Source organism: Rhinoderma darwinii, unplaced genomic scaffold (genome assembly GCF_050947455.1).
Source record: "Rhinoderma darwinii isolate aRhiDar2 unplaced genomic scaffold, aRhiDar2.hap1 Scaffold_3387, whole genome shotgun sequence".
Classification (NCBI taxonomy): domain Eukaryota; kingdom Metazoa; phylum Chordata; class Amphibia; order Anura; family Rhinodermatidae; genus Rhinoderma; species Rhinoderma darwinii.
In genome coordinates this window covers 52,399-80,084 of record NW_027463426.1, presented here as the reverse complement: position 1 = coordinate 80,084, position 27,686 = coordinate 52,399, and the positions used below count along the sequence as shown (strand labels likewise).

Below are 27,686 nucleotides of genomic sequence, written 5' to 3'. Positions count from 1 at the left end.
AATCCATAGTCCTTTTTAATCGATTGTGAAACAAAATCTAAACGACATAATAAAAATTCAACCGCACCACGGATTCCCAGACAGTCTCCCACACTGGTACTAGCGAGGCCTTAAGCTGTGTAACTTCTGCGATCTGACGAGAGCAGGCACATTCAGCTTAGAATGGCCATTGACATTAAAAGCCTTAATCCATAGTCCTATTTAATCTATTGTGAAATAAAATCTAAACAACATAATAAAAAGTCAACTGCACCATGGATTCCCAAACAGTCTCCCACACTGGTACTAGCGAGGCCTTAAGCTGTGTAACTTCTGCGATCTGACGAGAGCAGGCACATTCAGCTTAGAATGGCCATTGACATTAAATGCTTTAATCCATAGTCCTTTTTAATCGATTGTGAAACAAAATCTAAACGACATAATAAAAAGTCAACCGCACCACGGATTCCCAGACAGTCTCCCACACTGGTACTAGCGAGGCCTTAAGCTGTGTAACTTCTGCGATCTGACGAGAGCAGGGACATTCAGCTTAGAATGGCCATTGACATTAAATAGTTTAATCCATAGTCCTTTTTAATCGATTGTGAAACAAAATCTAAACGACATAATAAAAATTCAACTGCACCACGGATTCCCAGACAGTCTGCCTGGTACTAGCGAGGCCTTAAGCTGTGTAACTTCTGCAATCTGACGAGAGCAGGCACATTCAGCTTAGAATGGCCATTGACATTAAAAGCCTTAATCCATAGTCCTATTTAATCTATTGTGAAACAAAATCTAAACAACATAATAAAAAGTCAACCGCACCACGGATTCCCAGACAGTCTCCCACACTGGTACTAGGGAGGGCTTAAGATGTGTAACTTCTGCGCTCTGACGAGAGCAGGGACATTCAGCTTAGAATGGCCATTGACTTTAAAGGCTTTAATCCATAGTCCTTTTTAATCGATTGTGAAACAAAATCTAAACGACATAATAAAAATTCAACCGCACCACGGATTCCCAGACAGTCTCCCACACTGGTACTAGCGAGGCCTTAAGCTGTGTAACTTCTGCGTTCTGACCAGAGCAGGCACATTCAGCTTAGAATGGCCATTGACGTTAAATGCTTTAATCCATAGTCCTATTTAATCTATTGTGAAACAAAATCTAAACGACATAATAAAAAGTCTACCGCACCACGGATTCCCAGACAGTCTCCCACACTGGTAGTAGCGAGGCCTTAAGCTGTGTAACTTCTGCGATCTGACGAGAGCAGGCACATTCAGCTTAGAATGGCCATTGACATTAAATGCTTTAATCCATAGTACTTTTTAATCGATTGTGAAACAAAATCTAAACGACATAATAAAAAGTCAACCGCACCACGGATTCCCAGACAGTCTCCCACACTGGTACTAGCGAGGCCTTAAGCTGTGTAACTTCTGCGATCTGACGAGAGCAGGCACATTCAGCTTAGAATAGCCATTGACATCAAAAAGTGCTTTAATCCATAGTCCTTTTTAATCGATTGTGAAACAAAATCTAAACGACATAATAAAAAGTCAACAGCACCACGGATTCCCAGACAGTCTCCCACACTGGTACTAGCGAGGCCTTAAGCTGTGTAACTTCTGCGATCTGACGAGAGCAGGCACATTCAGCTTAGAATGGCCATTGACATTAAATGCTTTAATCCATAGTCCTTTTTAATCGATTGTGAAACAAAATCTAAACGACATAATAAAAAGTCAACCGCACCACGGATTCCCAGACAGTCTCCCACACTGATACTAGCGAGGCCTTAAGCTGTGCAACTTCTGCGATCTGACGAGAGCAGGGACATTCAGCTTAGAATGGCCATTGACATTAAATGCTTTAATCCATAGTCCTTTTTAATCGATTGTGAAACAAAATCTAAACGACATAATAAAAATTCAACCGCACCACGGATTCCCAGACAGTCTCCCACACTGGTACTAGCGAGGCCTTAAGCTGTATAACTTCTGCGATCTGACGAGAGCAGGCACATTCAGCTTAGAATGGCCATTGACATTAAAAGCCTTAATCCATAGTCCTATTTAATCTATTGTGAAACAAAATCTAAACAACATAAAAAAAGTCAACCGCACCACAGATTCCCAGACAGTCTCCCACACTGGTACTAGCGAGGCCTTAAGCTGTGTAACTTCTGCGATCTGACGAGAGCAGTTACATTCAGCTTAGAATGGCCATTGACATTAAATGCTTTAATCCATAGTCCTTTTTAATCGATTGTGAAACAAAATCTAAACGACATAATAAAAAGTCAACCGCACCACGGATTCCCAGACAGTCTCCCACACTGGTACTAGCGAGGCCTTAAGCTGTGTAACTTCTGCGATCTGACGAGAGCAGGCACATTCAGCTTAGAATGGCCATTGACGTTAAATGCTTTAATCCATAGTCCTATTTAATCTATTGTGAAACAAAATCTAAACGACATAATAAAAAGTCAACCGCACCACGGATTCCCAGACAGTCTCCCACACTAGTACTAGCGAGGCGTTAAGCTGTGTAACTTCTGCGATTTAACGAGAGCAGGCACATGCAGCTTAGAATGGCCATTGGCATTAAATGCTTTAATCCATAGTCCTTTTTAATCGATTGTGAAACAAAATCTAAACGACATAATAAAATGTCAACCGCACCACGGATTCCCAGACAGTCTCCCACACTGGTACTAGCGAGGCCTTAAGCTGTGTAACTTCTGCGATCTGACGAGAGCAGGCACATTCAGCTTAGAATGGCCATTGACATTAAAAGCCTTAATCCATAGTCCTATTTAATCTATTGTGAAATAAAATCTAAACAACATAATAAAAAGTCAACCGCACCACGGATTCCCAGACAGTCTCCCACACTGGTACTAGCGAGGCCTTAAGCTGTGTAACTTCTGCGATCTGACGAGAGCAGGCACATTCAGCTTAGAATGGCCATTGACATTAAATGCTTTAATCCATAGTCCTTTTTAATCGATTGTGAAACAAAATCTAAACGACATAATAAAAATTCAACCGCACCACGGATTCCCAGACAGTCTCCCACACTGGTACTAGCGAGGCCTTAAGCTGTGTAACTTCTGCGATCTGACGAGAGCAGGCACATTCAGCTTAGAATGGCCATTGACATTAAAAGCCTTAATCCATAGTCCTATTTAATCTATTGTGAAATAAAATCTAAACAACATAATAAAAAGTCAACTGCACCATGGATTCCCAAACAGTCTCCCACACTGGTACTAGCGAGGCCTTAAGCTGTGTAACTTCTGCGATCTGACGAGAGCAGGCACATTCAGCTTAGAATGGCCATTGACATTAAATGCTTTAATCCATAGTCCTTTTTAATCGATTGTGAAACAAAATCTAAACGACATAATAAAAAGTCAACCGCACCACGGATTCCCAGACAGTCTCCCACACTGGTACTAGCGAGGCCTTAAGCTGTGTAACTTCTGCGATCTGACGAGAGCAGGGACATTCAGCTTAGAATGGCCATTGACATTAAATAGTTTAATCCATAGTCCTTTTTAATCGATTGTGAAACAAAATCTAAACGACATAATAAAAATTCAACTGCACCACGGATTCCCAGACAGTCTCCCACACTGGTACTAGCGAGGCCTTAAGCTGTGTAACTTCTGCAATCTGACGAGAGCAGGCACATTCAGCTTAGAATGGCCATTGACATTAAAAGCCTTAATCCATAGTCCTATTTAATCTATTGTGAAACAAAATCTAAACAACATAATAAAAAGTCAACCGCACCACGGATTCCCAGACAGTCTCCCACACTGGTACTAGGGAGGGCTTAAGATGTGTAACTTCTGCGATCTGACGAGAGCAGGGACATTCAGCTTAGAATGGCCATTGACTTTAAAGGCTTTAATCCATAGTCCTTTTTAATCGATTGTGAAACAAAATCTAAACGACATAATAAAAATTCAACCGCACCACGGATTCCCAGACAGTCTCCCACACTGGTACTAGCGAGGCCTTAAGCTGTGTAACTTCTGCGTTCTGACCAGAGCAGGCACATTCAGCTTAGAATGGCCATTGACGTTAAATGCTTTAATCCATAGTCCTATTTAATCTATTGTGAAACAAAATCTAAACGACATAATAAAAAGTCAACCGCACCACGGATTCCCAGACAGTCTCCCACACTGGTAGTAGCGAGGCCTTAAGCTGTGTAACTTCTGCGATCTGACGAGAGCAGGCACATTCAGCTTAGAATGGCCATTGACATTAAATGCTTTAATCCATAGTACTTTTTAATCGATTGTGAAACAAAATCTAAACGACATAATAAAAAGTCAACCGCACCACGGATTCCCAGACAGTCTCCCACACTGGTACTAGCGAGGCCTTAAGCTGTGTAACTTCTGCGATCTGACGAGAGCAGGCACATTCAGCTTAGAATAGCCATTGACATCAAAAAGTGCTTTAATCCATAGTCCTTTTTAATCGATTGTGAAACAAAATCTAAACGACATAATAAAAAGTCAACAGCACCACGGATTCCCAGACAGTCTCCCACACTGGTACTAGCGAGGCCTTAAGCTGTGTAACTTCTGCGATCTGACGAGAGCAGGCACATTCAGCTTAGAATGGCCATTGACATTAAATGCTTTAATCCATAGTCCTTTTTAATCGATTGTGAAACAAAATCTAAACGACATAATAAAAAGTCAACCGCACCACGGATTCCCAGACAGTCTCCCACACTGATACTAGCGAGGCCTTAAGCTGTGCAACTTCTGCGATCTGACGAGAGCAGGGACATTCAGCTTAGAATGGCCATTGACATTAAATGCTTTAATCCATAGTCCTTTTTAATCGATTGTGAAACAAAATCTAAACGACATAATAAAAATTCAACCGCACCACGGATTCCCAGACAGTCTCCCACACTGGTACTAGCGAGGCCTTAAGCTGTATAACTTCTGCGATCTGACGAGAGCAGGCACATTCAGCTTAGAATGGCCATTGACATTAAAAGCCTTAATCCATAGTCCTATTTAATCTATTGTGAAACAAAATCTAAACAACATAATAAAAAGTCAACCGCACCACAGATTCCCAGACAGTCTCCCACACTGGTACTAGCGAGGCCTTAAGCTGTGTAACTTCTGCGATCTGACGAGAGCAGTTACATTCAGCTTAGAATGGCCATTGACATTAAATGCTTTAATCCATAGTCCTTTTTTAATCGATTGTGAAACAAAATCTAAACGACATAATAAAAAGTCAACCGCACCACGGATTCCCAGACAGTCTCCCACACTGGTACTAGCGAGGCCTTAAGCTGTGTAACTTCTGCGATCTGACGAGAGCAGGGACATTCAGCTTAGAATGGCCATTGACATTAAATGCTTTAATCCATAGTCCTTTTTAATCGATTGTGAAACAAAATCTAAACGACATAATAAAAATTCAACCGCACCACGTATTCCCAGACAGTCTCCCACACGGGTACTAGCGAGGGATTAAGCTGTGTAACTTCTGCGTTCTGACGAGAGCAGGCACATTCAGCTTAGAATGGCCATTGACGTTAAATGTTTTAATCCATAGTCCTATTTAATCTATTGTGAAACAAAATCTAAACGACATAATAAAAAGTCAACCGCACCACGGATTCCCAGACAGTCTCCCACACTGGTACTAGCGAGGCCTTAAGCTGTGTAACTTCTGCGATCTGACGAGAGCAGGCACATTCAGCTTAGAATGGCCATTGACATTAAATGCTTTAATCCATAGTCCTTTTTAATCGGTTGTGAAACAAAATCTAAACGACATAATAAAAAGTAAACCGCACCACGGATTCCCAGACAGTCTCCCACACTGGTACTAGCAAGGCCTTAAGCTGTGTAACTTCTGCGATCTGACGAGAGCAGGCACATTCAGCTTAGAATGGCCATTGACATTAAATGCTTTAATCCATAGTCCTTTTTAATCGATTGTGAAACAAAATCTAAACGACATAATAAAAAGTCAACAGCACCACGGATTCCCAGACAGTCTCCCACACTGGTACTAGCGAGGCCTTAAGCTGTGTAACTTCTGCGATCTGACGAGAGCAGGCACATTCAGCTTAGAATGGCCATTGACATTAAATGCTTTAATCCATAGTCCTTTTTAATCGATTGTGAAACAAAATCTAAACGACATAATAAAATGTCAACCGCACCACGGATTCCCAGACAGTCTCCCACACTGGTACTAGCGAGGCCTTAAGCTGTGTAACTTCTGCGATCTGACGAGAGCAGGGACATTCAGCTTAGAATGGCCATAGACATTAAATGCTTTAATCCATAGTCCTTTTTAATCGATTGTGAAACAGAATCTAAACGACATAATAAAAATTCAACCGCACCACGGATTCCCAGACAGTCTCCCACACTGGTACTAGCGAGGCCTTAAGCTGTGTAACTTCTGCGATCTGACGAGAGCAGGCACATTCAGCTTAGAATGGCCATTGACGTTAAATGCTTTAATCCATAGTCCTATTTAATCTATTGTGAAACAAAATCTAAACGACATAATAAAAAGTCAACCGCACCACGGATTCCCAGACAGTCTCCCACACTGGTACTAGCAAGGCCTTAAGCTGTGTAACTTCTGCGATCTGACGAGAGCAGGCACATTCAGATTAGAATGGCCATTGACATCAAAAAATGCTTTAATCCATAGTCCTTTTTAATCGATTGTGAAACAAAATCTAAACGACATAATAAAAAGTCAACCGCACCACGGATTCCCAGACAGTCTCCCACACTTATACTAGCAAGGCCTTAAGCTGTGCAACTTCTGCGGTCTGACGAGAGCAGGGACATTCAGCTTAGAAGGGCCATTGATAGAGATGAGCGAACTTATCAAAAGTTCGGTTCGGCTAGTTCGCCGAATTTCACAAAAAAGTTCGGTTCGGACCGAACTAGTTCTGACCGAACCTGTCACTTACGTGCGCCGAGCATGCTACTGTCCAGGGTGCTGATAGAGTTAATGGGCTGCACTAACTCTTTCAGCAACCTTCACAGTACATGCTCGGCGCGCGGAAAATACCATTTAAATGTAATAAAAAAATAAAAATTATACGTTCGTACTTACTTTCCTCCTGTCCGGCCTCCAGCGATGACGTTTCATCCCTTTCGCCGCTGCAGCCAATCACAGGCTGTAGTGGCGGTCACGCACGTCAGGATGACGCTTCATCCCACGTGACCGCCTCTGCAGCCAATCACAGGCTGCAGCGGCGACATGGATGAAACGTCATCGCTGGAGGCCGGACAGGAGGAAAGTAAGTATGAACGTATTATTATTATTTTTTGGCATGTATGTATGTTGGCATGTATGTATGTATGTATATCTGTGCATGTATGTTTGCATGTATGTTGGCATGTATGTATATATGTGCATGTTTGTATGTATATTTGCATGTATGTATGTATGTTTGCATGTATGTATTTTTGCATGTATGTTGTCATGTATGTATGTATGTATGTTGTCATGTATGTATATATGTGCATGTGTGTATGTATATTTGTATGTATGTATGTATGTTTGCATGTATGTTTGCATGAATGTATGTTTGCATGTATGTATGCATGTTTGTATGTATATTTGCATGTGTGTATATATATATGTATGTATGTTGTCATGTATGTATGTATGTATGTATGTATGTTGTCATGTATGTATATATGTGCATGTATGTTGGCATGTATGTATATATGTGCATGTGTGTGTGTATGTATGTATGTATATTTGCATGTATGTATGTATGTTGTCATGTATGTATGTATATATGTGCATGTATGTTTGCATGTATGTTGGCATGTATGTATACATGTGCATGTTTGTATGTATATTTGCATGTATATATGTTTGCATGTGTGTATGTATGTTTGCATGTATGTATGTTTGCATGTATGTATGTTGTCATGTATGTTTGTATGTATGTTGTCATGTATGTATGTATGTATAGATGTGCATGTATGTATGTTTGCATGTTTTTATTTTTGGATGTATGTTTGCATGTATGTTTATATATATATGTGCATGTTTGTAATTATGTTTGCATGTATTTATGTTTGCATGTATATTTGTGCATGCTTGTATATATGTATGTATCTTTGCATGTTTGTTTGTATGTATGTATGTTTTCATGTGTGTGTGTATGCATGTATGTATGATAGTTTGCATGTATATATGTGTGTATGTTTGCATGTATGTATATTTGCATGTATATATGTGCATGCTTGTATATATGTATGTATGTTTGTATATATGTATGTATATTTGTATATATGTATGTATGGCCATGTATGATACTGTCTGCTGGCGCCCTGTATCTAAGTCAACTTCACGGCAGGCTTCTATACATGGTATAACAGTCAGTATCACACATTAAACTGAATCTAAGCCTACGACATGTTTTATTTCATTATTTTTTTTTTCCACAGGTTTGGTGTTTGGACTACGTCGGTTTCGAGGACTACTTCGATGACGGTTTTTTTTCTACAATAAAATGGTTAATGAGGGTTGTGTTGGGGGTGCTTTATTTCAATAAAATATTTTATCTATATCTTTGTCTTTTTCTTTTCAAATTTTATTATTACCACTTTAGTAATGGCCGCTGTCTGAGTGACAACATCCATTACTAATGCGAGGCTTAGTGTTAGCCGGTGCAGAGGCTAACACTAACCACCATTATTACCCCGGTACCCAAAACCACCAGGGGTGCCGGGAAGAGCCAGGTACGATCCAGTACCCGACCATCTGTTGTGATGGTCGGGCCCTGGGGCGGCCGCAGGCTGGTATTATGAGGCTGGGAAGGGCCAAAAACAGTGGACCTTCCCACCCTTGTAATGCTAGGCTGCTGCTGCTGTGTTGTATCTGGCTGGTTATAAAAGTGGGGGGGACCCCACGTAATTTTTTTAAATTATTTATTTATTTACATTTTTTTTTTTAAAAAGACATGGGGTTCCACCCAATTTATCATAACCAGCCACATACAACAGTGTTATTAGCCTGGGAATGGACAAAACCAGTGGCCCTTCCCACCCATGTAATGCCAGACTGCTGCGGCCTTGTATATGGCTGGTTATTAAAAATGTGGGGGACCCGTCTATTGCTAAATTTGTTAAATTCCAAAAAAAAAACGACGTGGGGGTCCCCCCCATTTTTATAACCAGCCCGATACAACACAGCAGCAGCAGCCTAGCATTACAAGGGTGGGAAGGTCCACTGATTTTGGCCCTTCCCAGCCTCATAATACCAGCCTACGGCCGCCCCAGTACCCGACCATCACAACAGATGGTCGGGTACTGGATCGTACCAAGCTCTTCCCGGCACCCCTGGTGGTGGTGGGTACCGGGGTAATAATGGGTGGTTAGTGCTAGCCTCTGCACCGGCTAACACTAAGTACCGCCTTAATAATGGACGCTGTCAATCAGCCAACTGCCATTATCTAGGCACTAATAAAGTTTGAAAAAAAAACACAAAGACAATTATTTTTTATTGAAATAAGAAATCCCCAACAAAACCCTCGTTAACCATTTTATTAAAATTTGAAAAAACGCAGATCTACGCAGTAGTCCAACGAATCGAAGATGTAGTCCAATCGGTACATCAAAATCTGCAACAACATAAAAAAACAGTTATCAATGTGAACAATACCAATACTTCTACTCACCTACACACATATATACACGCACACACAAACAAACAACCATACACAGACACACACATATATACACAAACACAACAAGATATACACACACACATAAACAGACAAACACACACATATACACGAACTCACACATATACAAACAAAAACACACATATCCAAACACACACACACACAGTTATACACACATACACGAACACATATACACAAACACATATACAAACAAAAACACACATACCCAAACACACATATACACAAACACATATACACAAACACACCCATATATACACACAAACACACACCCATATACACACATATACACATATACAAAAACACACACAAACATCTACACACAAACATATACACAAATACACCCATATATACACAAAACACATATACACAAACACACCCATATATACACACACACATATAAAAACAAAAACAGACAGTCACATACCCAAACACACATATATACACAAACACACACATACACAAACACGGTTTCTTTTAAATGCTGCTGGGGAACCCGCTCGATCCACTATATAAGGCTGCGCTACAGTGCAGCATTTAAAAGAAACAGGATCCTGACCTGTCCATAGAGTTTAAGGCAGCACAGAGTATTTCAGGAGATGAGCGTGCAGATTCAGTGCTGCTGCGAACTCTGCTCTTACCATTACGTAGCTCTCAGTCTGTTACCTCTCCTCCACTCCTGTCCTCCAGAACACCTTCACATGATTGGCAAGTCACCACGTAATGGTAAGAGCAGAGTTCACAGCAGCACAGAGTATTTCAGGAGATGAGCGTGCGGATCTTGTGCGGGGTGGTGACTTGCCAATCATGTGAAGGTGTTATTGAGGACAGGAGTGGAGGAGAGGTAACAGACTGAGCTACGTAATGGTAAGAGCAGAGTTCACAGCAGCACTGAATCTGCACGCTCCTCTCCTGAAATACTCTGTGCTGCTGTGAACTCTGTTCTTACCATTACGTAGCTCAGTCTGTTACATCTCCTCCACTCCTGTCCTCTATAACACGTTCACATGATTGGCAAGTCACCACCACGCACAAGATCCGCACGCTCATCTCCTGAAATACTCTGTGCTGCTGTGAACTCTGCTCTTACCATTACGTGGTGACTTGCCAATCATGTGAAGGTGTTCTTGAGGACAGGAGTGGAGGAGAGATAACAGACTGAGAGCTACGTAATGGTAAGAGCAGAGTTCACAACAGCACTGAATCTGCACGCTCATCTCCTGAAATACTCTGTGCTGCCTTAAACTCTGTGGACAGGTCAGGATCCTGTTTCTTTTAAATGCTGCACTGTAGCGCAGCCTTATATAGTGGATCGAGCGGGTTCCCCAGCAGCATTTAAAAGAAACAGGATCCTGACCTGTCCACAGAGTTTAAGGCAGCACAGATTATTTCAGGAGATGAGCACGGGCAGCCGTTCGTTTTTCCGAGCCGTGCTCCCATCATGCACACGACCGTAAAAACACCCGTTATTGCGGGTCGTAATTACGACCCGCAATAACGGGCTCATAGACTTCTGTTACCCACGGGTACCTTTCCGTATTCTCACGGGAAGGTGCCCGTGCCGTTAAAAAAATAGAACATGTTCTATTTTTCTATTTTACGGGCCGTGCTGCTATAATTATAATGACAGCACGGTTCGCAAAAGCGGCCGGCTGCCCGTGGCCGGCCGGCCGTGCTCGTAGTTACGAGTCGTAATTACGAGCACGGCCCGTAAAATAAAAAAATAGAACATGTTCTATCTTTTTAACGGCACGGGCACCTTCCCGTGAGAAAACGGGAAGGTACCCGTGGCTAACAGAAGTCTATGGGCCCGCTATTTCGGGTCGTAATTACGACCCGTGATAACGGGTGTTTTTATGGTCGTGTGCATGAGGCCCCGTAATGACGGGTGGCTACATGTGTGCACCCGTCATTACGGCAGCGTTGCTAGGCGACGTCAGTAAGGGTATGTGCACACACACTAATTACGTCCGTAATTGACGGACGTATTTCGGCCGCAAGTACCGGACCGAACACCCTGCAGGGAGCCGGGCTCCTAGCATCATATTTATATACGATGCTAGGAGTCCCTGCCTCTCCGTGGAACTACTGTCCCGTACTGAAAACATGATTACAGTACGGGACAGTTGTCCTGCAGAGAGGCAGGGACTCCTAGCATCGTACATAAGTATGATGCTAGGAGCCCGGCTCCCTGCACTGTGTTCGGTCCGGTACTTGCGGCCGAAATACGTCCGTCATTTACGGACGTAATTAGTGTGTGTGCACATACACTAAATAGTCACTGTTCAGGGTGCTGAAAGAGTTAACTGATCGGCAGTAACTGTTTCAGTACCCTGGACAGTGACTACCGATCACAGTACATGTAAAAAAAAAGACGTTCATACTTACCGAGAACTTTCTGCTTCCTCCAGTCCGGTCTCCTGGCCGTTGCCTTGGTGACGCGTCCCTCTCGACATCCGGCCCGACATTCCTTGATGACGATGCAGCCTTGTGAGCGCTGCAGCCAATCACAGGCTGCCGCGGCCTCTGCAGCCAATCACAGGCTGCAGAGGCCTCTGCAGCCAATCACAGGCTGCCGCGTCAGAAAAGGTCGGACTGGAGGAAGAAGAGGGACTCGTCAACAAGACAACGACCGGGTACGTATGAAATGCTTTTTATTTTATTTTTAATCAGCAGCCTCTTTTCTCTATCAGTGATTGATAGAGATAAGTGGCTGCCGATTTGTATAATGTTTTTGACCGGGTTCGGTCAAAACGGGTTCGGCCGAACCCGGTGAAGTTCGGATTCGCTGCGAACCGAACTTTACCGGAAGTTCGGACCGAAACCGGGTTCGGTTGTCCCGGTTCGCTCATCTCTAGCCATTGACATTAAATGCTTTAATCCATAGTCCTTTTTAATCGATTGTGAAACAAAATCTAAACGACATAATAAAAATTCAACCGCACCACGGATTCCCAGACAGTCTCCCACACTGGTACTAGCGAGGCCTTAAGCTGTGTAACTTCTGCAATCTGACGAGAGCAGGTACATTCAGCTTAGAATGGCCATTGACATTAAAAGCCTTAATCCATAGTCCTATTTAATCTATTGTGAAACAAAATCTAAACAACATAATAAAAAGTCAACCGCACCACGGATTCCCAGACAGTCTCCCACACTGGTACTAGCGAGGCCTTAAGCTGTGTAACTTCTGCGATCTGACGAGAGCAGGGACATTCAGCTTAGAATGGCCATTGACATTAAAGGCTTTAATCCATAGTCCTTTTTAATCGATTGTGAAACAAAATCTAAACGACATAATAAAAATTCAACCGCACCACGGATTCCCAGACATTCTCCCACACTGGTACTAGCGAGGCCTTAAGCTGTGTAACTTCGGCGTTCTGACCAGAGCAGGCACATTCAGCTTAGAATGGCCATTGACGTTAAATGCTTTAATCCATAGTCCTATTTAATCTATTGTGAAACAAAATCTAAACGACATAATAAAAAGTCAACCGCACCACGGATTCCCAGACAGTCTCCCACACTGGTACTAACGAGGCCTTAAGCTGTGTAACTTCTGCGATCTGACGAGAGCAGGCACATTCAGCTTAGAATGGCCATTGACATTAAATGCTCTAATCCATAGTACTTTTTAATCGATTGTGAAACAAAATCTAAACGACATAATAAAAAGGCAACCGCACCACGGATTCCCAGACAGTCTCCCACACTGGTACTAGCGAGGCCTTAAGCTGTGTAACTTCTGCGATCTGACGAGAGCAGGCACATCCAGCTTAGAATGGCCATTGACATTAAATGCTTTAATCCATAGTACTTTTTAATCGATTGTGGAACAAAATCTAAACGACATAATAAAAAGTCAACCGCACCACGGATTCCCAGACAGTCTCCCACACTGGTACTAGCGAGGCCTTAAGCTGTGTAACTTCTGCGATCTGACGAGAGCAGGCACATTCAGCTTAGAATGGCCATTGACATCAAAAAATGCTTTAATCCATAGTCCTTTTTAATCGATTGTGAAACAAAATCTAAACGACATAATAAAAAGTCAACAGCACCACGGATTCCCAGACAGTCTCCCACACTGGTACTAGCGAGACCTTAAGCTGTGTAACTTCTGCGATCTGACGAGAGCAGGCACATTCAGCTTAGAATAGCCATTGACATCAAAAAGTGCTTTAATCCATAGTCCTTTTTAATCGATTGTGAAACAAAATCTAAACGACATAATAAAAAGTCAACAGCACCACGGATTCCCAGACAGTCTCCCACACTGGTACTAGCGAGGCCTTAAGCTGTGTAACTTCTGCAATCTGACGAGAGCAGGGACATTCAGCTTAGAATGGCCATTAACATTAAATGCTTTGATCCATAGTCCTTTTTAATCGATTGTGAAACAAAATCTAAACGACATAATAAAAAGTCAACCGCACCACGGATTCCCAGACAGTCTCCCACACTGGTACTAGCGAGGACTTAAACTGTGTAACTTCTGCGATCTGACGAGAGCAGGCACATTCAGCTTAGAATGGCCATTGACATTAAATGCTTTAATCCATAGTCCTTTTTAATCGATTGTGAAACAAAATCTAAACGACATAATAAAAAGTCAACCGCACCACGGATTCCCAGACAGTCTCCCACACTGGTACTAGCGAGGCCTTAAGCTGTGTAACTTCTGCGATCTGACGAGAGCAGGGACATTCAGCTTAGAATGGCCATTGACATTAAATGCTTTAATCCATAGTCCTTTTTAATCGATTGTGAAACAAAATCTAAACGACATAATAAAAAGTCAACCACACCACGGATTCCCAGACAGTCTCCCACACTGGTACTAGCGAGGCGTTAAGCAGTGTAACTTCTGCGATCTGACGAGAGCAGGCACATTCAGCTTAGAATGGCCATTGACATTAAATGCTTTAATCCATAGTCCTTTTTAATCGATTGTGAAACAAAATCTAAACGACATAATAAAAAGTCAACCACACCACGGATTCCCAGACAGTCTCCCACACTGGTACTATCGAGGCCTTAAGCTGTGTAACTTCTGCGATCTGACGAGAGCAGGCACATTCAGCTTAGAAAGGCCATTGACGTTAAATGCTTTAATCCATAGTCCTATTTAATCTATTGTGAAACAAAATCTAAACAACATAATAAAAAGCCAACCGCACCACGGATTCCCAGACAGTCTCCCACACTGGTACTAGCGAGGCCTTAAGCTGTGTAACTTCTGCGATCTGATGAGAGCAGGGACATTCAGCTTAGAATGGCCAATGACATTAAATGCTTTAATCCATAGTCCTTTTTAATCGATTGTAAAACAAAATCTAAACGACATAATAAAAACTCAACCGCACCACGGATTCCCAGACAGTCTCCCACACTGGTACTAGCGAGGCTTTAAGCTGTGTAACTTCTGCGTTCTGACGAGAGCAGGCACATTCAGCTTATAATGGCTATTGACGCTAAATGCTTTAATCCATAGTCCTATTTAATCTATTGTGAAACAAAATCTAAACGACATAATAAAAAGTCAACCGCACCACGGATTCCCAGACAGTCTCCCACACTGGTACTAGCGAGGCTTTAAGCTGTGTAACTTCTGCGATCTGACGAGAGCAGGCACATTCAGCTTAGAATGGCAATTGACATTAAATGCTTTAATCCATAGTCCTTTTTAATCGATTGTGAAACAAAATCTAAACGACATAATAAAAAGTCAACCGCACCACGGATTCCCAGACAGTCTCCCACACTGGTACTAGCGAGGCCTTAAGCTGTGCAACTTCTGCGATCTGACGAGAGCAGGGACATTCAGTTTAGAATGGCCATTGACATTAAATGCTTTAATCCATAGTCCTTTTTAATCGATTGTGAAACAAAATCTAAACGACATAATGAAAATTCTACCGCACCACGGATTCCCAGACAGTCTACCACACTGGTACTAGCGAGGCCTTAAGCTGTGTAACTTCTGCGATCTGACGAGAGCAGGCACATTCAGCTTAGAATGGCCATTGACATTAAAAGCCTTAATCCATAGTCCTATTTAATCTATTGTGAAATAAAATCTAAACAACATAATAAAAAGTCAACTGCACCACGGATTCCCAGACAGTCTCCCACACTGGTACTAGCGAGGCCTTAAGCTGTGTAACTTCTGCGATCTAACGAGAGCAGGCACATTCAGCTTAGAATGGCCATTGACATTAAATGCTTTAATCCATAGTCCTTTTTAATCGATTGTGAAACAAAATCTAAACGACATAATAAAAAGTCAACCGCACCACGGATTCCCAGACAGTCTCCCACACTGGTACTAGCGAGGCCTTAAGCTGTGCAACTTCTGCGATCTGACGAGAGCAGGGACATTCAGTTTAGAATGGCCATTGACATTAAACGCTTTAATCCATAGTCCTTTTTAATCGATTGTGAAACAAAATCTAAACGACATAATAAAAATGCAACCGCACCACGGATTCCAAGACAGTCTCCCACACTGGTACTAGCGAGGCCTTAAGCTGTGTAACTTCTGCGTTCTGACCAGAGCAGGCACATTCAGCTTAGAATGGCCATTGACGTTAAATACTTTAATCCATAGTCCTATTTAATCTATTGTGAAACAAAATCTAAACAACATAATATAAAGTCAACCGCACCACGGATTCCCAGACAGTCTCCCACGCTGGTACTAGCGAGGCCTTAAGCTGTGTAACTTCTGCGATCTGACGAGAGCAGGGACATTCAGCTTAGAATGGCCATTGACATTAAAGGCTTTAATCCATAGTCCTTTTTAATCGATTGTGAAACAAAATCTAAACGACATAATAAAAATTCAACCGCACCACGGATTCCCAGACAGTCTCCCACACTGGTACTAGCGAGGCCTTAAGCTGTGTAACTTCTGCGTTCTGACCAGAGCAGGCACATTCAGCTTAGAATGGCCATTGACGTTAAATACTTTAATCCATAGTCCTATTTAAACTATTGTGAAACAAAATCTAAACAACATAATAAAAAGTCAACCGCACCACGGATTCCCAGACAGTCTCCCACACTGGTACTAGCGAGGCCTTAAGCTGTGTAACTTCTGCGATCTGACGAGAGCAGGCACATTCAGCTTAGAATGGCCATTGACATTAAAAGCATTAATCCATAGTCCTATTTAATCTATTGTGAAACAAAATCTAAACAACATAATAAAAAGTCAACCGCACCACGGATTCCCAGACAGTCTCCCACACTGGTACTAGCGAGGCCTTAAGCTGTGTAACTTCTGCGATCTGACGAGAGCAGGGACATTCAGCTTAGAATGGCCATTGACATTAAAGGCTTTAATCCATAGTCCTTTTTAATCGATTGTGAAACAAAATCTAAACGACATAATAAAAATTCAACCGCACCACGGATTCCCAGACAGTCTCCCACACTGGTACTAGCGAGGCCTTAAGCTGTGTAACTTCTGCGTTCTGACCAGAGCAGGCACATTCAGCTTAGAATGGCCATTGACGTTAAATACTTTAATCCATAGTCCTATTTAAATCTATTGTGAAACAAAATCTAAACGACATAATAAAAAGTCAACCGCACCACGGATTCCCAGACAGTCTCCCACACTGGTACTAGCGAGGCCTTAAGCTGTGTAACTTCTGTGATCTGACGAGAGCAGGCACATTCAGCTTAGAATGGCCATAGACATTAAATGCTTTAATCCATAGTACTTTTTAATCGATTGTGAAACAAAATCTAAACGACATAATAAAAAGTCAACTGCACCACGGATTCCCAGACAGTCTCCCACACTGGTACTAGCAAGGCCTTAAGCTGTGTAACTTCTGCGATCTGACGAGAGCAGGGACATTCAGCTTAGAATGGCCATTGACATCAAAAAATGCTTTAATCCATAGTCCTTTTTAATCGATTGTGAAACAAAATCTAAACGACATAATAAAAAGTCAACCGCACCACGGATTCCCAGACAGTCTCCCACACTGGTACTAGCGAGGCCTTAAGCTGTGTAACTTCTGCGATCTGACGAGAGCAGGCACATTCTGCTTAGAATGGCCATTGACATTAAATGCTTTAATCCATAGTCCTTTTTAATCGATTGTGAAACAAAATCTAAACGACATAATAAAAAGGCAACCGCACCACGGATTCCCAGACAGTCTCCCACACTGATACTAGCAAGGCCTTAAGCTGTGCAACTTCTGCGATCTGACGAGAGCAGGCACATTCAGCTTAGAATGGCCATTGACATTAAATGCTTTAATCCATAGTCCTTTTTAATCGATTGTGAAACAAAATCTAAACGACATAATAAAAATTCAACCGCACCACGGATTCCCAGACAGTCTCCCACACTGGTACTAGCGAAGCCTTAAGCTGTGTAACTTCTGCGTTCTGACGAGAGCAGGCACATTGAGCTTAGAATGGCCATTGACATTAAAAGCCTTAATCCATAGTCCTATTTAATCTATTGTGAAACAAAATCTAAACAACATAATAAAAAGTCAACCGCACCACGGATTCCCAGACAGTCTCCCACACTGGTACTAGCGAGGCCTTAAGCTGTGTAACTTCTGCGATCTGACGAGAGCAGGGACATTCAGCTTAGAATGGCCATTGACATTAAATGCTTTAATCCATAGTCCTTTTTAATCGATTGTGAAACAAAATCTAAACGACATAATAAAAATTCAACCGCACCACGGATTCCCAGACAGTCTCCCACACTGGTACTAGCGAGGCCTTAAGCTGTGTAACTTCTGCGTTCTGACCAGAGCAGGCACATTCAGCTTAGAATGGCCATTGACGTTAAATACTTTAATCCATAGTCCTATTTAAATCTATTGTGAAACAAAATCTAAACGACATAATAAAAAGTCAACCGCACCACGGATTCCCAGACAGTCTCCCACACTGGTACTAGCGAGGCCTTAAGCTGTGTAACTTCTGCGATCTGACGAGAGCAGGCACATTCAGCTTAGAATGGCCATTGACATTAAATGCTTTAATCCATAGTACTTTTTAATCGATTGTGAAACAAAATCTAAACGACATAATAAAAAGTCAACTGCACCACGGATTCCCAGACAGTCTCCCACACTGGTACTAGCAAGGCCTTAAGCTGTGTAACTTCTGCGATCTGACGAGAGCAGGCACATTCAGCTTAGAATGGCCATTGACATCAAAAAATGCTTTAATCCATAGTCCTTTTTAATCGATTGTGAAACAAAATCTAAACGACATAATAAAAAGTCAACCGCACCACGGATTCCCAGACAGTCTCCCACACTGGTACTAGCGAGGCCTTAAGTTGTGTAACTTCTGCGATCTGACGAGAGCAGGCACATTCAGCTTAGAATGGCCATTGACATTAAATGCTTTAATCCATAGTCCTTTTTAATCGATTGTGAAACAAAATCTAAACGACATAATAAAAAGGCAACCGCACCACGGATTCCCAGACAGTCTCCCACACTGATACTAGCAAGGCCTTAAGCTGTGCAACTTCTGCGATCTGACGAGAGCAGGCACATTCAGCTTAGAATGGCCATTGACATTAAATGCTTTAATCCATAGTCCTTTTTAATCGATTGTGAAACAAAATCTAAACGACATAATAAAAATTCCACCACACCACGGATTCCCAGACAGTCTCCCACACTGGTACTAGCGAAGCCTTAAGCTGTGTAACTTCTGCGTTCTGACGAAAGCAGGCACATTGAGCTTAGAATGGCCATTGACATTAAAAGCCTTAATCCATAGTCCTATTTAATCTATTGTGAAACAAAATCTAAACAACATAATAAAAAGTCAACCGCACCACGGATTCCCAGACAGTCTCCACACTGGTACTAGCGAGGCCTTAAGCTGTGTAACTTCTGCGATCTGACGAGAGCAGGGACATTCAGCTTAGAATGGCCATTGACATCAAAGGCTTTAATCCATAGTCCTTTTTAATCGATTGTGAAACAAAATCTAAACGACATAATAAAAATTCAACTGCACCACGGATTCCCAGACAGTCTCCCACACTGGTACTAGCGAGGCCTTAAGCTGTGTAACTTCGGCGTTCTGACCAGAGCAGGCACATTCAGCTTAGAATGGCCATTGACGTTAAATGCTTTAATCCATAGTCCTATTTAATCTATTGTCAAACAAAATCTAAACGACATAATAAAAAGTCAACCGCACCACGGATTCCCAGACAGTCTCCCACACTGGTACTAGCGAGGCCTTAAGCTGTGTAACTTCTGCGATCTGACGAGAGCAGGGACATTCAGCTTAGAATGGCCATTGACATTAAATGCTTTAATCCATAGTCCTTTTTAATCGATTGTGAAACAAAATCTAAAGGACATAATAAAAAGTCAACCACACCACGGATTCCCAGACAGTCTCCCACACTGGTACTAGCGAGGCCTTAAGCTGTGTAACTTCTGCGATCTGACGAGAGCAGGCACATTCAGCTTAGAATGGCCATTGACATTAAAAGCCTTAATCCATAGTCCTATTTAATCTATTGTGAAACAAAATCTAAACAACATAATAAAAAGTCAACCGCACCACCGATTCCCAGACAGTCTCCCACACTGGTACTAGCGAGGCCTTAAGCTGTGTAACTTCTGCGATCTGACGAGAGCAGGGACATTCAGCTTAGAATGGCCATTGACATTAAATGCTTTAATCCATAGTCCTTTTTAATCGATTGTGAAACAAAATCTAAACAACATAATAAAAATTCAACCGCACCACGGATTCCCAGACAGTCTCCCACACTGGTACTAGCGAGGCCTTAAGCTGTGTAACTTCTGCGATCTGACGAGAGCAGGCACATTCAGCTTAGAATGGCCATTGACATTAAAAGCCTTAATCCATAGTCCTATTTAATCTATTGTGAAACAAAATCTAAACAACATAATAAAAAGTCAACCGCACAACGGATTCCCAGACAGTCTCCCACACTGGTACTAGCGAGGCCTTAAGCTGTGTAACTTCTGAGATCTGACGAGAGCAGGGACATTCAGCTTAGAATGGCCATTGACATTAAATGCTTTAATCCATAGTCCTTTTTAATCGATTGTGAAACAAAATCTAAACGACATAATAAAAATTCAACCGCACCACGGATTCCCAGACAGTCTCCCACACTGGTACTAGCGAGGCCTTAAGCTGTGTAACTTCTGCATTCTGACGAGAGCAGGGACATTCGGCTTAGAATTGCCATTGACGTCAAGTGCTTTAATCCATAGTCCTATTTAATCTATTGTTAAACAAAATCTAAACGACATAATAAAAAGGCAACCGCACCACGGATTCCCAGACAGTCTCCCACACTGGTACTAGCGAGGCCTTAAGCTGTGTAACTTCTGCGATCTGACGAGAGCAGGCACATTCAGCTTAGAATGGCCATTGACATTAAAAGCCTTAATCCATAGTCCTTTTTAATCGATTGTGAAACAAAATCTAAACGACATAATAAAAATTCAACAGCACCACGGATTCCCAGACAGTCTCCCACACTGGTTCTAGCGAGGCCTTAAGCTGTGTAACTTCTGCGATCTGACGAGAGCAGGCACATTCAGCTTAGAATGGCCATTGACTTTAAATGCTTTAATCCATAGTCCTTTTTAATCGATTGTGAAACAAAATCTAAACGACATAATAAAAAGTCAACCGCACCACGGATTCCCAGACAGTCTCCCACACTGGTACTAGCGAGGCCTTAAGCTGTGTAACTTCTGCGATCAGACGAGAGCAGGGACATTCAGCTGAGAATGGCCATTGACATTAAATGCTTTAATCCATAGTCCTTTTTAATCGATTGTGAAACAAAATCTAAACGACATAATAAAAAGTCAACCGCACCACGAATTCCCAGACAGTCTCCCACACTGGTACTAGCGAGGGCTTAAGCTGTGAAACTTCTGCGATCTGACGAGAGCAGGCACATTCGGCTTAGAATGGCTATTGACAATAAATGCTTTAATCCATAGTCCTTTTTAATCGATTGTGAAACAAAATCTAAACAACATAATAAAAAGTCAACCGCACCACGGATTCCCAGACAGTGTCCCACACTGGTACTAGCGAGGCCTTGAGCTGTGTAACTTCTGCGATCTGACGAGAGCAGGCACATTCAGCTTAGAATGGCCATTGACATTAAATGCTTTAATCCATAGTCCATTTTAATCGATTGTGAAACAAATCTAAACGACATAATAAAAAGTCAACCGTACCTCGGATTCCCAGACAGTTTCTCACACTCGTACTAGCGAGGCCTTGAGCTGTGTAACTTCTACGATCTGACGAGAGCAGGCACATTCAGCTTAGAATGGCCATTGACATTAAATGCTTTAATCCATAGTCCATTTTAATCGATTGTGAAACAAATCTAAACGACATAATAAAAAGTCAACCGCACCTCGGATTCCCAGACAGTCTCTCACACTCGTACTAGCGAGGCCTTAAAGTGTTATATATCTGCGATTTGACGAGAAAAGGCACATTTCACCTAAGAATAGCCATTAACTTTTAAAGCTTTAGTTTATTATTATTTTTAATCGATTGTGAAACAAATTCTAAACGACATAATAAAATGTCAACCGCACCATGGATTCCCAGACAGCCTCCCACACTGGTACTAGCAAGGCCTTAAGCTGTGTAACTTCTGCGATCTTACGAGAGCAGGCACATTCAGCTTAGAATGGCCATTGACATTAAATAGTTTAATCCATAGTCCTTTTTAATCGATTGTGAAACAAAATCTAAACGACATAATAAAAAGTCAACCGCACCACGGATTCCCAGACAGTCTCCCACACTGGTACTAGCGAGGCCTTAAGCTGTGTAACTTCTGCGATCTGACGAGAGCAGGCACATTCAGCTTAGAATGGCCATTGACAATAAATGCTTTAATCCATAGTCCATTTTAATCGATTGTGAAACAAATCTAAACGACATAATAAAAAGTAAACTGCACCACGGATTACCAGACAGTCTCCCACACTGGTACTAGCGAGGCCTTAAGCTGTGTAACTACTGCGATCTGACGAGAGCAGGCACACGCAGCTTAGAATTGCAATTGACAATAAATGCTTTAATCCATAGTCCTTTTTAATCGATTGTGAAACAAAATCTAAACGACATAATAAAATGGCAACCGCACCACGGATTCCCAGACAGTCTCTCACACTCGTACTAGAGAGGCCTTAAGCTGTGTAACTTCTGCGAACTGACGAGAGCAGGCACATTCATCTTAGAATGGCCATTGACAATAAATTCTTAAATCCATAGTCCATTTTAATCGATTGTGAAACAAATCTAAACGACATAATAAAAAGTAAACCGCACCACGGATTCCCAGACAGTCTCCCACACTGGTACTAGCGAGGCCTTAAGCTGTGTAACTTCTGCGATCTGACGAGAGCAGGCACATTCAGCTTAGAATGGCCATTGACATTAAGTGCTTTAATCCATAGTCCTTTTTAATCGATTGTGAAACAAAATCTAAACGACATAATAAAAAGTTAACCGCACCACGGATTCCCAGACAGTCTCCCACACTGGTACTAGCGAGGCCTTAAGCTGTGAAACTTCTGCGATCTGACGAGAGCAGGCACATTCAGCTTAGAATGGCCATTGACATTAAATGCTTTAATCCATAGTCCTTTTTAATCGATTGTGAAACAAAATCTAAACGACATAATAAAAACTCAACCGCACCACAGATTCCCAGACAGTCTCCCACACTGGTACTAGCGAGGCCTTAAGCTGTGTAACTTCTGCGTTCGGACGAGAGCAGGCACATTCAGCTTAGAATGGCCATTGACGTTAAATGCTTTAATCCATAGTCCTATTTAATCTATTGTGAAACAAAATCTAAACGACATAATAAAAAGTCAACCGCACCATGGATTCCCAGACAGTCTCCCACATTGGTACTAGCGAGGCCTTAAGCTGTGTAACTTCTGCGATCTGACGAGAGCAGGCACATTCAGCTTAGAATGGCCATTGACATTAAAAGCCTCAATCCATAGTCCTATTTAATCTATTGTGAAACAAAATCTAAACAACATAATAAAAAGTCAACCGCACCACGGATTCCCAGACAGTCTCCCACACTAGTACTAGCGAGGACTTAAGCTATGTAACTTCTGCGTTCTGACTAGAGCAGGCACATTCAGCTTAGAATGGCCATTGACGTTAAATGCTTTAATCCATAGTCCTTTTTAATCGATTGTGAAACAAAATCTAAACGACATAATAAAAAGTCAACCGCACCACGGATTCCCAGACAGTCTCTCACACTCGTACTAGCGAGGCCTTAAAGTGTTATATATCTGCGATTTGACGAGAAAAGGCACATTTAAGCTTAGAATGGCTATTAACTTTTAAAGCTTTAGTCTATTTTTATTTTTAAACAATTGTGAAAGAAATTCTCAACGACATAATAAAAAGTCAACAGCACCACGGAAGCACAGAAAGTCTCGCACACTGGTACTAGCGAGGTGTTAAAGTGTTATTGATCTGCGATTTGACGAGAAAAGGCACATTTCACCTAAGAATAGCCATTAAATTTTAAAGCTTTAGTTTATTATTATTTTTAATCGATTGTGAAACAAATTCTAAACGACATAATAAAAAGTCAACCGCACCATGGATTCCCAGACAGTCACCCACACTGGTACTAGCGAGGCCTTAACCTGTGTAACTTCTGCGATCGGACGAGAGCAGGGACATTCAGCTTAGAATGGCCATTGACAATAACTGCTTTAATCCATAGTCCTATTTAATCTATTGTGAAACAAAATCTAAACGACATAATAAGTAGTCAACCGCACCACGGATTCCCAGACAGTCTCCCACATTGGTACTAGCGAGGCCTTAAGCTGTGTAACTTCTGCGATCTGACGAGAGCAGGCACATTCAGCTTAGAATGGCCATTGACAATAACTGCATTAATCCATAGTCCTATTTAATCTATTGTGAAACAAAATCTAAACGACATAATAAGTAGTCAACCGCACCACGGATTCCCAGACAGTCTCCCACATTGGTACTAGCGAGGCCTTAAGCTGTGTAACTTCTGCGATCTGACGAGAGCAGGCACATTCAGCTTAGAATGGCCATTGACATTAAATGCTTTAATCCATAGTCCTTTTTAATCGATTGTGAAACAAAATCTAAACGACATAATAAAAAGTCAACCGCACCACGGATTCCCAGACAGTCTCCCACACTGGTACTAGCGAGGCCTTAAGCTGTGTAACTTCTGCGATCTGACGAGAGCAGGCACATTCAGCTTAGAATGGCCATTGACATTAAATGCTTTAATCCATAGTCCTTTTTAATCGATTGTGAAACAAAATCTAAACGACATAATAAAAAGGCAACCGCACCACGGATTCCCAGACAGTCTCCCACACTGGTACTAGCGAAGCCTTAAGCTGTGTAACTTCTGCGTTCTGACGAGAGCAGGCACATTGAGCTTAGAATGGCCATTGACATTAAAAGCCTTAATCCATAGTCCTATTTAATCTATTGTGAAACAAAATCTAAACAACATAATAAAAAGTCAACCGCACCACGGATTCCCAGACAGTCTCCCACACTGGTACTAGCGAGGCCTTAAGCTGTGTAACTTCTGCGATCTGACGAGAGCAGGAACATTCAGCTTAGAATGGCCATTGACATCAAAGGCTTTAATCCATAGTCCTTTTTAATCGATTGTGAAACAAAATCTAAACGACATAATAAAAATTCAACTGCACCACGGATTCCCAGACAGTCTCCACACTGGTACTAGCGAGGCCTTAAGCTGTGTAACTTCGGCGTTCTGACCAGAGCAGGCACATTCAGCTTAGAATGGCCATTGACGTTAAATGTTTTAATCCATAGTCCTATTTAATCTATTGTGAAACAAAATCTAAACGACATAATAAAAAGTCAACCGCACCACGGATTCCCAGACAGTCTCCCACACTGGTACTAGCGAGGCCTTAAGCTGTGTAACTTCTGCGATCTGACGAGAGCAGGCACATTCAGCTTAGAATGGCCATTGACATTAAATGCTTTAATCCATAGTACTTTTTAATCGATTGTGGAACAAAATCTAAACGACATAATAAAAAGTCAACCGCACCACAGATTCCCAGACAGTCTCCCACACTGGTACTAGCGAGGCCTTAAGCTGTGTAACTTCTGCGATCTGACGAGAGCAGGCACATTCAGCTTAGAATGGCCATTGACATTAAATGCTTTAATCCATAGTCCTTTTTAATCGATTGTGAAACAAAATCTAAACGACATAATAAAAAGTCAACCGCACCACGGATTCCCAGACAGTCTCCCACACTGGTACTAGCGAGGCCTTAAGCTGTGTAACTTCTGCGATCTGACGAGAGCAGGGACATTCAGCTTAGAATGGCCATTGACATTAAATGCTTTAATCCATAGTCCTTTTTAATCTATTGTGAAACAAAATCTAAACAACATAATAAAAACTCAACCGCACCACAGATTCCCAGACAGTCTCCCACACTGGTACTAGCGAGGCCTTGAGCTGTGTAACTTCTGCGATCTGACGAGAGCAGGCACATTCAGCTTAGAATGGCCATTGACATTAAATGCTTTAATCCATAGTCCTTTTTAATCGATTGTGAAACAAAATCTAAACGACATAATAAAAAGTCAACCGCACCACGGATTCCCAGACAGTCTCCCACACTGATACTAGCGAGGCCTTAAGCTGTGTAACTTCTGCGATCTGACGAGAGCAGGGACATTCAGCTTAGAATGGCCATTGACATTAAATGCTTTAATCCATAGTCCTTTTTAATCGATTGTGAAACAAAATCTAAAGGACATAATAAAAAGTCAACCACACCACGGATTCCCAGACAGTCTCCCACACTGGTACTAGCGAGGCCTTAAGCTGTGTAACTTCTGCGATCTGACGAGAGCAGGCACATTCAGCTTAGAATGGCCATTGACATTAAAAGCCTTAATCCATAGTCCTATTTAATCTATTGTGAAACAAAATCTAAACAACATAATAAAAAGTCAACCGCACCACCGATTCCCAGACAGTCTCCCACACTGGTACTAGCGAGGCCTTAAGCTGTGTAACTTCTGCGATCTGACGAGAGCAGGGACATTCAGCTTAGAATGGCCATTGACATTAAATGCTTTAATCCATAGTACTTTTTAATCGATTGTGAAACAAAATCTAAACGACATAATAAAACGTCAACTGCACCACGGATTCCCAGACAGTCTCCCACACTGGTACTAGCAAGGCCTTAAGCTGTGTAACTTCTGCGATCTGACGAGAGCAGGCACATTCAGCTTAGAATGGCCATTGACATTAAATGCTTTAATCCATAGTCCTTTTTAATCGATTGTGAAACAAAATCTAAACGACATAATAAAAAGTCAACCGCACCACGGATTCCCAGACAGTCTCCCACACTGGTACTAGCGAGGCCTTAAGCTGTGTAACTTCTGCGATCTGACGAGAGCAGGCACATTCAGCTTAGAATGGCCATTGACATTAAATGCTTTAATCCATAGTCCTTTTTAATCGATTGTGAAACAAAATCTAAACGACATAATAAAAAGGCAACCGCACCACGGATTCCCAGACAGTCTCCCACACTGGTACTAGCGAAGCCTTAAGCTGTGTAACTTCTGCGTTCTGACGAGAGCAGGCACATTGAGCTTAGAATGGCCATTGACATTAAAAGCCTTAATCCATAGTCCTATTTAATCTATTGTGAAACAAAATCTAAACAACATAATAAAAAGTCAACCGCACCACGGATTCCCAGACAGTCTCCCACACTGGTACTAGCGAGGCCTTAAGCTGTGTAACTTCTGCGATCTGACGAGAGCAGGAACATTCAGCTTAGAATGGCCATTGACATCAAAGGCTT

At 42.0% G+C, this 27,686-nt stretch overlaps 97 pseudogenes; all 97 read right to left on the bottom strand.

Annotated features, from left to right (window-relative positions):
• Window positions 1–55: 55 nt before the first annotated feature.
• Window positions 56–174, bottom strand: LOC142705526 (5S ribosomal RNA; annotated as a pseudogene).
• A 67-nt stretch (window positions 175–241) lies between these two features.
• On the bottom strand, window positions 242–360 carry LOC142705708 (5S ribosomal RNA; annotated as a pseudogene).
• Window positions 361–427: 67 nt separating this feature from the next.
• Window positions 428–546, bottom strand: LOC142705337 (5S ribosomal RNA; annotated as a pseudogene).
• A 435-nt stretch (window positions 547–981) lies between these two features.
• On the bottom strand, window positions 982–1,100 carry LOC142704985 (5S ribosomal RNA; annotated as a pseudogene).
• Window positions 1,101–1,167: 67 nt separating this feature from the next.
• Window positions 1,168–1,286, bottom strand: LOC142704908 (5S ribosomal RNA; annotated as a pseudogene).
• A 67-nt stretch (window positions 1,287–1,353) lies between these two features.
• LOC142705380 (5S ribosomal RNA) lies at window positions 1,354–1,472 on the bottom strand (annotated as a pseudogene).
• A 70-nt stretch (window positions 1,473–1,542) lies between these two features.
• LOC142705296 (5S ribosomal RNA) lies at window positions 1,543–1,661 on the bottom strand (annotated as a pseudogene).
• Window positions 1,662–1,728: 67 nt separating this feature from the next.
• LOC142705118 (5S ribosomal RNA) lies at window positions 1,729–1,847 on the bottom strand (annotated as a pseudogene).
• A 67-nt stretch (window positions 1,848–1,914) lies between these two features.
• LOC142705514 (5S ribosomal RNA) lies at window positions 1,915–2,033 on the bottom strand (annotated as a pseudogene).
• Window positions 2,034–2,099: 66 nt separating this feature from the next.
• LOC142705607 (5S ribosomal RNA) lies at window positions 2,100–2,218 on the bottom strand (annotated as a pseudogene).
• A 67-nt stretch (window positions 2,219–2,285) lies between these two features.
• Window positions 2,286–2,404, bottom strand: LOC142705697 (5S ribosomal RNA; annotated as a pseudogene).
• A 253-nt stretch (window positions 2,405–2,657) lies between these two features.
• On the bottom strand, window positions 2,658–2,776 carry LOC142705286 (5S ribosomal RNA; annotated as a pseudogene).
• A 67-nt stretch (window positions 2,777–2,843) lies between these two features.
• On the bottom strand, window positions 2,844–2,962 carry LOC142705685 (5S ribosomal RNA; annotated as a pseudogene).
• A 67-nt stretch (window positions 2,963–3,029) lies between these two features.
• LOC142705524 (5S ribosomal RNA) lies at window positions 3,030–3,148 on the bottom strand (annotated as a pseudogene).
• A 67-nt stretch (window positions 3,149–3,215) lies between these two features.
• LOC142705707 (5S ribosomal RNA) lies at window positions 3,216–3,334 on the bottom strand (annotated as a pseudogene).
• A 67-nt stretch (window positions 3,335–3,401) lies between these two features.
• LOC142705336 (5S ribosomal RNA) lies at window positions 3,402–3,520 on the bottom strand (annotated as a pseudogene).
• A 67-nt stretch (window positions 3,521–3,587) lies between these two features.
• On the bottom strand, window positions 3,588–3,706 carry LOC142704996 (5S ribosomal RNA; annotated as a pseudogene).
• A 253-nt stretch (window positions 3,707–3,959) lies between these two features.
• Window positions 3,960–4,078, bottom strand: LOC142704984 (5S ribosomal RNA; annotated as a pseudogene).
• Window positions 4,079–4,145: 67 nt separating this feature from the next.
• LOC142705619 (5S ribosomal RNA) lies at window positions 4,146–4,264 on the bottom strand (annotated as a pseudogene).
• Window positions 4,265–4,331: 67 nt separating this feature from the next.
• On the bottom strand, window positions 4,332–4,450 carry LOC142705379 (5S ribosomal RNA; annotated as a pseudogene).
• Window positions 4,451–4,520: 70 nt separating this feature from the next.
• On the bottom strand, window positions 4,521–4,639 carry LOC142705665 (5S ribosomal RNA; annotated as a pseudogene).
• Window positions 4,640–4,706: 67 nt separating this feature from the next.
• On the bottom strand, window positions 4,707–4,825 carry LOC142705117 (5S ribosomal RNA; annotated as a pseudogene).
• A 67-nt stretch (window positions 4,826–4,892) lies between these two features.
• Window positions 4,893–5,011, bottom strand: LOC142705515 (5S ribosomal RNA; annotated as a pseudogene).
• Window positions 5,012–5,078: 67 nt separating this feature from the next.
• On the bottom strand, window positions 5,079–5,197 carry LOC142705608 (5S ribosomal RNA; annotated as a pseudogene).
• A 68-nt stretch (window positions 5,198–5,265) lies between these two features.
• Window positions 5,266–5,384, bottom strand: LOC142705335 (5S ribosomal RNA; annotated as a pseudogene).
• Window positions 5,385–5,637: 253 nt separating this feature from the next.
• LOC142705187 (5S ribosomal RNA) lies at window positions 5,638–5,756 on the bottom strand (annotated as a pseudogene).
• A 67-nt stretch (window positions 5,757–5,823) lies between these two features.
• On the bottom strand, window positions 5,824–5,942 carry LOC142705704 (5S ribosomal RNA; annotated as a pseudogene).
• A 67-nt stretch (window positions 5,943–6,009) lies between these two features.
• LOC142705543 (5S ribosomal RNA) lies at window positions 6,010–6,128 on the bottom strand (annotated as a pseudogene).
• A 67-nt stretch (window positions 6,129–6,195) lies between these two features.
• On the bottom strand, window positions 6,196–6,314 carry LOC142705606 (5S ribosomal RNA; annotated as a pseudogene).
• A 67-nt stretch (window positions 6,315–6,381) lies between these two features.
• On the bottom strand, window positions 6,382–6,500 carry LOC142705535 (5S ribosomal RNA; annotated as a pseudogene).
• A 67-nt stretch (window positions 6,501–6,567) lies between these two features.
• On the bottom strand, window positions 6,568–6,686 carry LOC142705725 (5S ribosomal RNA; annotated as a pseudogene).
• A 5,979-nt stretch (window positions 6,687–12,665) lies between these two features.
• Window positions 12,666–12,784, bottom strand: LOC142704874 (5S ribosomal RNA; annotated as a pseudogene).
• Window positions 12,785–12,851: 67 nt separating this feature from the next.
• On the bottom strand, window positions 12,852–12,970 carry LOC142705332 (5S ribosomal RNA; annotated as a pseudogene).
• Window positions 12,971–13,223: 253 nt separating this feature from the next.
• LOC142705438 (5S ribosomal RNA) lies at window positions 13,224–13,342 on the bottom strand (annotated as a pseudogene).
• A 67-nt stretch (window positions 13,343–13,409) lies between these two features.
• On the bottom strand, window positions 13,410–13,528 carry LOC142705454 (5S ribosomal RNA; annotated as a pseudogene).
• Window positions 13,529–13,595: 67 nt separating this feature from the next.
• Window positions 13,596–13,714, bottom strand: LOC142705175 (5S ribosomal RNA; annotated as a pseudogene).
• A 70-nt stretch (window positions 13,715–13,784) lies between these two features.
• Window positions 13,785–13,903, bottom strand: LOC142705302 (5S ribosomal RNA; annotated as a pseudogene).
• Window positions 13,904–13,973: 70 nt separating this feature from the next.
• Window positions 13,974–14,092, bottom strand: LOC142705435 (5S ribosomal RNA; annotated as a pseudogene).
• A 67-nt stretch (window positions 14,093–14,159) lies between these two features.
• LOC142704896 (5S ribosomal RNA) lies at window positions 14,160–14,278 on the bottom strand (annotated as a pseudogene).
• Window positions 14,279–14,345: 67 nt separating this feature from the next.
• On the bottom strand, window positions 14,346–14,464 carry LOC142705331 (5S ribosomal RNA; annotated as a pseudogene).
• A 253-nt stretch (window positions 14,465–14,717) lies between these two features.
• Window positions 14,718–14,836, bottom strand: LOC142705652 (5S ribosomal RNA; annotated as a pseudogene).
• A 67-nt stretch (window positions 14,837–14,903) lies between these two features.
• Window positions 14,904–15,022, bottom strand: LOC142705616 (5S ribosomal RNA; annotated as a pseudogene).
• A 67-nt stretch (window positions 15,023–15,089) lies between these two features.
• Window positions 15,090–15,208, bottom strand: LOC142705086 (5S ribosomal RNA; annotated as a pseudogene).
• A 67-nt stretch (window positions 15,209–15,275) lies between these two features.
• Window positions 15,276–15,394, bottom strand: LOC142705576 (5S ribosomal RNA; annotated as a pseudogene).
• Window positions 15,395–15,461: 67 nt separating this feature from the next.
• Window positions 15,462–15,580, bottom strand: LOC142705128 (5S ribosomal RNA; annotated as a pseudogene).
• Window positions 15,581–15,647: 67 nt separating this feature from the next.
• Window positions 15,648–15,766, bottom strand: LOC142705065 (5S ribosomal RNA; annotated as a pseudogene).
• A 67-nt stretch (window positions 15,767–15,833) lies between these two features.
• Window positions 15,834–15,952, bottom strand: LOC142705309 (5S ribosomal RNA; annotated as a pseudogene).
• Window positions 15,953–16,019: 67 nt separating this feature from the next.
• On the bottom strand, window positions 16,020–16,138 carry LOC142705127 (5S ribosomal RNA; annotated as a pseudogene).
• A 253-nt stretch (window positions 16,139–16,391) lies between these two features.
• On the bottom strand, window positions 16,392–16,510 carry LOC142705357 (5S ribosomal RNA; annotated as a pseudogene).
• A 67-nt stretch (window positions 16,511–16,577) lies between these two features.
• LOC142704983 (5S ribosomal RNA) lies at window positions 16,578–16,696 on the bottom strand (annotated as a pseudogene).
• A 67-nt stretch (window positions 16,697–16,763) lies between these two features.
• Window positions 16,764–16,882, bottom strand: LOC142705161 (5S ribosomal RNA; annotated as a pseudogene).
• A 67-nt stretch (window positions 16,883–16,949) lies between these two features.
• Window positions 16,950–17,068, bottom strand: LOC142705330 (5S ribosomal RNA; annotated as a pseudogene).
• A 67-nt stretch (window positions 17,069–17,135) lies between these two features.
• LOC142704982 (5S ribosomal RNA) lies at window positions 17,136–17,254 on the bottom strand (annotated as a pseudogene).
• Window positions 17,255–17,322: 68 nt separating this feature from the next.
• LOC142704909 (5S ribosomal RNA) lies at window positions 17,323–17,441 on the bottom strand (annotated as a pseudogene).
• A 67-nt stretch (window positions 17,442–17,508) lies between these two features.
• LOC142705505 (5S ribosomal RNA) lies at window positions 17,509–17,627 on the bottom strand (annotated as a pseudogene).
• Window positions 17,628–17,697: 70 nt separating this feature from the next.
• On the bottom strand, window positions 17,698–17,816 carry LOC142705563 (5S ribosomal RNA; annotated as a pseudogene).
• Window positions 17,817–18,069: 253 nt separating this feature from the next.
• Window positions 18,070–18,188, bottom strand: LOC142705084 (5S ribosomal RNA; annotated as a pseudogene).
• Window positions 18,189–18,255: 67 nt separating this feature from the next.
• Window positions 18,256–18,374, bottom strand: LOC142705329 (5S ribosomal RNA; annotated as a pseudogene).
• Window positions 18,375–18,441: 67 nt separating this feature from the next.
• LOC142704981 (5S ribosomal RNA) lies at window positions 18,442–18,560 on the bottom strand (annotated as a pseudogene).
• Window positions 18,561–18,628: 68 nt separating this feature from the next.
• On the bottom strand, window positions 18,629–18,747 carry LOC142705149 (5S ribosomal RNA; annotated as a pseudogene).
• A 67-nt stretch (window positions 18,748–18,814) lies between these two features.
• Window positions 18,815–18,933, bottom strand: LOC142705403 (5S ribosomal RNA; annotated as a pseudogene).
• Window positions 18,934–19,003: 70 nt separating this feature from the next.
• On the bottom strand, window positions 19,004–19,122 carry LOC142705552 (5S ribosomal RNA; annotated as a pseudogene).
• Window positions 19,123–19,561: 439 nt separating this feature from the next.
• LOC142704961 (5S ribosomal RNA) lies at window positions 19,562–19,679 on the bottom strand (annotated as a pseudogene).
• A 67-nt stretch (window positions 19,680–19,746) lies between these two features.
• LOC142705205 (5S ribosomal RNA) lies at window positions 19,747–19,865 on the bottom strand (annotated as a pseudogene).
• A 67-nt stretch (window positions 19,866–19,932) lies between these two features.
• Window positions 19,933–20,051, bottom strand: LOC142705328 (5S ribosomal RNA; annotated as a pseudogene).
• A 67-nt stretch (window positions 20,052–20,118) lies between these two features.
• LOC142705398 (5S ribosomal RNA) lies at window positions 20,119–20,237 on the bottom strand (annotated as a pseudogene).
• Window positions 20,238–20,304: 67 nt separating this feature from the next.
• LOC142705640 (5S ribosomal RNA) lies at window positions 20,305–20,423 on the bottom strand (annotated as a pseudogene).
• A 67-nt stretch (window positions 20,424–20,490) lies between these two features.
• LOC142705533 (5S ribosomal RNA) lies at window positions 20,491–20,609 on the bottom strand (annotated as a pseudogene).
• Window positions 20,610–20,676: 67 nt separating this feature from the next.
• On the bottom strand, window positions 20,677–20,795 carry LOC142705135 (5S ribosomal RNA; annotated as a pseudogene).
• A 253-nt stretch (window positions 20,796–21,048) lies between these two features.
• Window positions 21,049–21,167, bottom strand: LOC142705448 (5S ribosomal RNA; annotated as a pseudogene).
• A 67-nt stretch (window positions 21,168–21,234) lies between these two features.
• On the bottom strand, window positions 21,235–21,353 carry LOC142704940 (5S ribosomal RNA; annotated as a pseudogene).
• A 67-nt stretch (window positions 21,354–21,420) lies between these two features.
• LOC142705496 (5S ribosomal RNA) lies at window positions 21,421–21,539 on the bottom strand (annotated as a pseudogene).
• A 253-nt stretch (window positions 21,540–21,792) lies between these two features.
• Window positions 21,793–21,911, bottom strand: LOC142705516 (5S ribosomal RNA; annotated as a pseudogene).
• Window positions 21,912–22,349: 438 nt separating this feature from the next.
• On the bottom strand, window positions 22,350–22,468 carry LOC142704898 (5S ribosomal RNA; annotated as a pseudogene).
• A 67-nt stretch (window positions 22,469–22,535) lies between these two features.
• LOC142705137 (5S ribosomal RNA) lies at window positions 22,536–22,654 on the bottom strand (annotated as a pseudogene).
• A 437-nt stretch (window positions 22,655–23,091) lies between these two features.
• LOC142705492 (5S ribosomal RNA) lies at window positions 23,092–23,210 on the bottom strand (annotated as a pseudogene).
• Window positions 23,211–23,277: 67 nt separating this feature from the next.
• Window positions 23,278–23,396, bottom strand: LOC142705082 (5S ribosomal RNA; annotated as a pseudogene).
• A 67-nt stretch (window positions 23,397–23,463) lies between these two features.
• Window positions 23,464–23,582, bottom strand: LOC142705581 (5S ribosomal RNA; annotated as a pseudogene).
• A 67-nt stretch (window positions 23,583–23,649) lies between these two features.
• Window positions 23,650–23,768, bottom strand: LOC142705724 (5S ribosomal RNA; annotated as a pseudogene).
• Window positions 23,769–23,835: 67 nt separating this feature from the next.
• On the bottom strand, window positions 23,836–23,954 carry LOC142705122 (5S ribosomal RNA; annotated as a pseudogene).
• Window positions 23,955–24,395: 441 nt separating this feature from the next.
• On the bottom strand, window positions 24,396–24,514 carry LOC142704978 (5S ribosomal RNA; annotated as a pseudogene).
• A 67-nt stretch (window positions 24,515–24,581) lies between these two features.
• On the bottom strand, window positions 24,582–24,700 carry LOC142705308 (5S ribosomal RNA; annotated as a pseudogene).
• A 67-nt stretch (window positions 24,701–24,767) lies between these two features.
• On the bottom strand, window positions 24,768–24,886 carry LOC142705307 (5S ribosomal RNA; annotated as a pseudogene).
• A 67-nt stretch (window positions 24,887–24,953) lies between these two features.
• Window positions 24,954–25,072, bottom strand: LOC142705125 (5S ribosomal RNA; annotated as a pseudogene).
• Window positions 25,073–25,139: 67 nt separating this feature from the next.
• Window positions 25,140–25,258, bottom strand: LOC142705026 (5S ribosomal RNA; annotated as a pseudogene).
• Window positions 25,259–25,325: 67 nt separating this feature from the next.
• Window positions 25,326–25,444, bottom strand: LOC142705271 (5S ribosomal RNA; annotated as a pseudogene).
• A 252-nt stretch (window positions 25,445–25,696) lies between these two features.
• LOC142705113 (5S ribosomal RNA) lies at window positions 25,697–25,815 on the bottom strand (annotated as a pseudogene).
• Window positions 25,816–25,882: 67 nt separating this feature from the next.
• On the bottom strand, window positions 25,883–26,001 carry LOC142705374 (5S ribosomal RNA; annotated as a pseudogene).
• A 67-nt stretch (window positions 26,002–26,068) lies between these two features.
• Window positions 26,069–26,187, bottom strand: LOC142705326 (5S ribosomal RNA; annotated as a pseudogene).
• Window positions 26,188–26,254: 67 nt separating this feature from the next.
• On the bottom strand, window positions 26,255–26,373 carry LOC142704936 (5S ribosomal RNA; annotated as a pseudogene).
• Window positions 26,374–26,440: 67 nt separating this feature from the next.
• On the bottom strand, window positions 26,441–26,559 carry LOC142705631 (5S ribosomal RNA; annotated as a pseudogene).
• A 67-nt stretch (window positions 26,560–26,626) lies between these two features.
• LOC142705397 (5S ribosomal RNA) lies at window positions 26,627–26,745 on the bottom strand (annotated as a pseudogene).
• A 67-nt stretch (window positions 26,746–26,812) lies between these two features.
• On the bottom strand, window positions 26,813–26,931 carry LOC142705639 (5S ribosomal RNA; annotated as a pseudogene).
• A 67-nt stretch (window positions 26,932–26,998) lies between these two features.
• On the bottom strand, window positions 26,999–27,117 carry LOC142705559 (5S ribosomal RNA; annotated as a pseudogene).
• A 67-nt stretch (window positions 27,118–27,184) lies between these two features.
• LOC142705100 (5S ribosomal RNA) lies at window positions 27,185–27,303 on the bottom strand (annotated as a pseudogene).
• Window positions 27,304–27,370: 67 nt separating this feature from the next.
• Window positions 27,371–27,489, bottom strand: LOC142705025 (5S ribosomal RNA; annotated as a pseudogene).
• A 67-nt stretch (window positions 27,490–27,556) lies between these two features.
• Window positions 27,557–27,675, bottom strand: LOC142705270 (5S ribosomal RNA; annotated as a pseudogene).
• Between the last annotated feature and the right edge of the window lie 11 nt (window positions 27,676–27,686).